The 5,121-nt window shown below is 38.9% G+C and overlaps 1 pseudogene; it reads left to right on the top strand.

Annotated features, from left to right (window-relative positions):
- The first annotated feature begins 1,224 nt into the window (after positions 1-1,224).
- LOC110325949 lies at positions 1,225-1,505 on the top strand (annotated as a pseudogene).
- The last annotated feature ends 3,616 nt before the right edge of the window (positions 1,506-5,121 follow it).

Below are 5,121 nucleotides of genomic sequence, written 5' to 3'. Positions count from 1 at the left end.
CTTTAACTGAAAAATTGAAAAACACACAAGAATTTGGCCATGGATCTTTGATATCAAAGATTAAAGATATTATAAAAATAAATACTGCAAGATTGTTCCAGTGATGTTATCAACACATGCTTAACAAAACCAAATAATGCTCAAAAATGTAGCCAAATGGCCCTGGGCATGAACTCTATCCATTATAAGCTCATCAGTACAGATCTCTGGGTATTCTAGAGAGCTGTTGATGGAAGTTACAAGTTTAGAGACATTTAAAGGCAGAGGAACTTATTTTCAGTAGAATTTCAAATATAAGACAGATTAGTTGAACTGAAGGGAAACTTTCCATTAACTAATATCACTAACCAATCAAACTTTGCAAACTTTAGGATGGGTACTCAATCTCATGACAGGAATATTCTAAATTTAATAATCACAAACACCTTTATGCGTTCATTTCTTAATTTAAAATGTGAAAGCATAGTTGAGCTTTAGTTTCATGAGTTCATGGACATTGCTCTTTAATATTAATAGAACGATGAAGGAGTTTCTCAAATCTCAATGGGGCCCATCCTGTTAAAAAGCTTCTTATTTTTGCAGTAAAAAAAAATAAAACAAAACAAAACAAATTACTGTATGTTTCTTAGCATCATAGTACTTGATGCATAAGAAGAGGAGCCTTGAGTCATCAATGTGCAATGAGTCTGTCCACCAAATTTATTAGATAAAGCTTGTGGTTTTTATTTTTAATAATTATTGTGTTTATAATAAGTAAAAGTATAGTGTATTTTTGAGGCCAGTTTTTTAAATGTTAGTTTTTTTCAAATCATGATCTTATACAAGTCAAAAATTCAATTCTCCTAAGTGAAAGATCATGGAGAAGTAGTTGCATGCAAAGAAAAGAAAAACCTATATTTGATTATTCATGTGCCTGACTCTCCTGTGGCCAAAATAATGCTATTTTTCAGACAAATCCTCTTATGGACAAAGGCACAAGGACTAACAGCAAACTGCTGCAAACTTCTGTGCTTTCCAAGAAAGGCAAGGTAGAATTCCCCTGTAATGAGTTTGGTACATAATATGATGCTTTCTGAATCTCTAAGAAGCTCAGAAGCTCATATGCAGGCATATAGTGGTAACTTCCATGTAAAAAACTGCATTTCATTCATTACCTATACCCTTGACTCGATTTCCCTTTTGACACTTAAGACACTATTCTTTTGCTTCCTGTCCGGGCCGCCATCGGAGAGCAGCAGCCATGGCCCTGCACTACCCCATGGCCGTGGGCCTCAACAAGGGCCACAAGGTGACGAAAAACGTCAGCAAGCTGAGACACAGCCGGTGCCGCGGGCGCCTCACCAAGCACACCAAGTTCGTGCGGGACATGATCCGGGAGGTGTGTGGCTTCGCGCCCTACGAGCGGCGCGCCATGTCCGGAGTGCCATGCCCGCGCTAAGAAAAAGTGGGAGGAGCTGAGCAACGTGCTGGCAGCCATGAGGAAGGTGGCGGCCAAGAAGGATTGATGACCCCTCCCCAATAAAAGATGGGTTCCTCCAAAAAAAAAAAAAAAAAAAAAAAGACACTATTCTTTTTTTTCCTTTCTTTTTTTCCTTTCTTATAAATTTATGTATTATTATTTTCTTTATTTACATTTCAAATGATATCCCGAAAGTTCCCTATACCCCACCCCCCACCCCTGCTCCCCTACCTACCCACACGCACTACTTGACCCTGGCCTTCCCCTGTGCTGGGTCATATAAAGTTTGCAAGACCAAGGGGCCTCTCTTCCCAATGATGGCTGATTACGCCATCTTCTGCTACATATGCAGCTAGAGACTCGAGCTCAGGTGGTACTGGTTCGTTCATATTGTTGTTCCACCTACAGGGTCGCAGCACCCTACAACTCATTGGGTACTTTCTCTAGCTCCTCCATTGGGAGCCCTGTGTTACATCCAATAGCTGACTTGAGCATCCACTTCTGTGTTTGCCAGGCAGTGGCATTGCCTCACAAGAGGCTGCTATATCAGGGTCCCTTCAGCAGAATCTTGCTGACATGTACATTAGTATCTGGGTTTGGTGGCTGATGATGGAATGGATTCCCGGATGGGGTAGTCTCTGGATATTAAGACGCTATTCTTATATTTTTGGTTGTGAGCTTAGCCTGTAATGACTGAGCCATCTCTCCAGCCCAACTCTATTCAACTCATATATAATAATCATCTTCCCACAAACTGAGATGGTGTTATAAGTCTGTTCTAGTATTGATGAGACTAGTTTAAGAACAGCTTCTGCTACCTATTGACCTCAAGGTCAGCCTGTACTACTGAAAGCCTATCTCTAAAAAGAAAACCAAACATTATGACAAAACCACCACTCCAATCACCAAGGTGAGCCCTAAGCTCCTGTCCAGGAGAGGCACAGGGCCAGTTCTCCACTTCCAGTAGTAAAAGGTTACATAAATTTCATCAAATACAAAAATATTGCTTCACTCATCTGTGTGTGTGTGTGTGTGTGTGTGTGTGTGTGTCTGTGTGTGTGTCTGTGTGTGTGTCTGTGTCTGTGTGTCTGTGTGTCTGTGTGTATACATTTTCAGGGATGATCATTTGATATTGAATCACCAGTTAATGAGCTCTTCCATAGGGAATACTATTTTTCCCAATTTCAGCATTCCTCAGTTGCTAGCCCTTCTTTGTATAAGGTTGAGGCCTCATGGCCATTCAAGTTTGGAATGTATATTGTTCATGTTTAGGCAGTCATGTTGGTGAGATATCAGGAATGTATATTGTGACATTACTAGGTCAAACTATCTCACAGCTAACCCACTGTCTTCTGGCTTTTACAGTCTTTCTGCTCTCATGCTCAGTGTCCCCTGAGCCCTAGTTTGGGAGTTGTTTTGTAAGAATTATAAGTTTGAAAGATTCACTTGCATTCCCTCTCCTCAATGTTGTGCATTTTGGCTAAGGTCACCCCCATTAAGTCCTTAGAGTATCTCACCTCTGGGGTCTCTGATACTTTATAGGGGGTCCCCTACCTTTCACCACCACCCCATGCTGCTTTTCTCTATTCGTTCTCTTGTCCTTCTGGGCTTCTATCTCCACCCCACATCTGATTCTATTTCCCTTTTCCCTTCACCTTTCCATCTCCCATCCATGTCCCTCCCTCCCTCTGCTTCCTGTGATTATTTCCTTCCTCCTTCTAAGTGGAATTGAAACATCCTTTTTGGAGCCTTTCTACTTATTATACTTCTTATGGTCTATGGCTTGTATCCTAGGTATTCTGTGCTTTTTGGCTAATATCCACTAATCAGTATGTACATACAATATATGTCTTTTTGATTCTGAGTTACCTTACTCAGAATGATATTTTCTAGTTCCATCCATTTACCTCTTCCATTCAATTATCTAGGAATGGGTTCTCCTCTCATTTTATCTTTACAGTTTTCTATATACCTCTCTGAGATGAAGATATGATAAACCAACATCAGGATTGGGGAGAAAAGAGAAACATTGTGAGGTAAGAAATGGGAAAAGAGTTGTTGATAAAATCTGGTGTGTGTGTACTTGTAAATGGAAAATGGAAGTTCTTGATTCAATCTCTAATACCACACAAGGAAACAAAAAATGACATATCTGTATTTATTTTTAAATATAACTGTCTCTAGAATCTGATACTACCAAATATATATATATATATATATATATATATATTGTATAGTCAAGTAATACTATGACGTTTTATTTGTTAACTTATCCATTCTACCTATGCCTTATAATCTCTCCATTCATTTCATTTCTTTCTAGCCACTCAAGACCTTGAAACTGTAGGCCATGAAATCTTATATCAATCATGATCCTGAAAAACCATTACACTATAATACATGGTAACTAGATTACCCATGTTACATATGAAACAAACCATTTGGACAATCTTACCTGATCCCTTAAAAGATAAGTGAGTTTTTTGTTTCTTTTCAGCTTTACCATTTTGCTTGATCATCTTGAAATGCATAAATAATTTATAATTTCATGAATTGGAAAGTTATATGAATTAACATATTTAATGAACTATAATGGAAATATGAATTACCCTAAATATTCAAGAATGTGGTTATGATTAATTGAATTAGGACTTGATCTCAAACTTCCACTTGAACTATAAGTACATAGATTGTATAAAAACATAGAAGTTAATTCTAATCAGATACACTGATATAAAAATATAGATGAATTATAAAATGCAAGCTGATCTAGAAAGATGTACAAAAATTATAGCAAAGTTTAAGTTCCAACTATGTTTAAAAATTAAACTTTATTTTTCTAGTTTCAATGCTTTTATGATGTTAAAATACTGTTATGTTGAAAATAGATATTATTCTAAATATTTTCATAGTTACTTATTGTTCTTCATTTTTCTTATTGGATATTTTATTTATTTACATTTCAAATGTTATCCCCATTCCCGGTTTCCCGACCGGAAACCCCCATCTCATCCTCCTGCTCCCTGCTTCTATTAGGGTGGTCCCCCACCTACCCACTCACTCCTGCCTCTCTGCCATGGCATTCCCCTATACTGGGGCATTGAGCATTCCCAGGGCCAAGGGTCTCTCTTCCCATTTATATCAGACAAGGCCATCCTCTGTTACATATGAAGCTAGAGCCATCGGTCTCTCTATGTATACTCTTTGGTTGGTGGTTTAGTTCCTGGGAGCTCTGAGGAAGTCTGGTTGGTTGATATTGTTGTTCTTTCTGTGGATTGCAAACCCCCTACAGCTCCTTCAGTCATTTCTCTAACTCCTCCATTGGGGACCCATGCTCAGTCCAACGGTTAGCTGTGAGCATCTGCCTCTGTATTTGTCAGGATCTGGAAGAGCCTCTCAGGAGAAAACTATATCAGGTTCATGTCAGCAAGCACTTGTTAGCATCCACAATAGTGTCTGGGTTTGGTGATTGTGTATGGGATGGATCTCCAAGTGGGGCAGTCCCTGGATGGTTTTTCCTTCAGTCTCTGCTCCATATTTGGTCTCCGTATTTCCTCCCTTGTGTAATTTGTTTCCCCTGATAGAAGGACTGAAGCACCCACACTTTGGCACTTCTTCTTGAGCTTCATGTGGTCTATGTATTGTATCTTGAGTATTACGAG

The sequence above is a fragment of the Mus pahari genome, chromosome 8, assembly GCF_900095145.1.
Source record: "Mus pahari chromosome 8, PAHARI_EIJ_v1.1, whole genome shotgun sequence".
In the NCBI taxonomy this organism is placed as follows: Eukaryota; Metazoa; Chordata; class Mammalia; order Rodentia; family Muridae; genus Mus; species Mus pahari.
The sequence above is the reverse complement of the archived record's forward strand: the minus strand, read 5'-3'. Positions and strand labels throughout refer to the sequence as shown.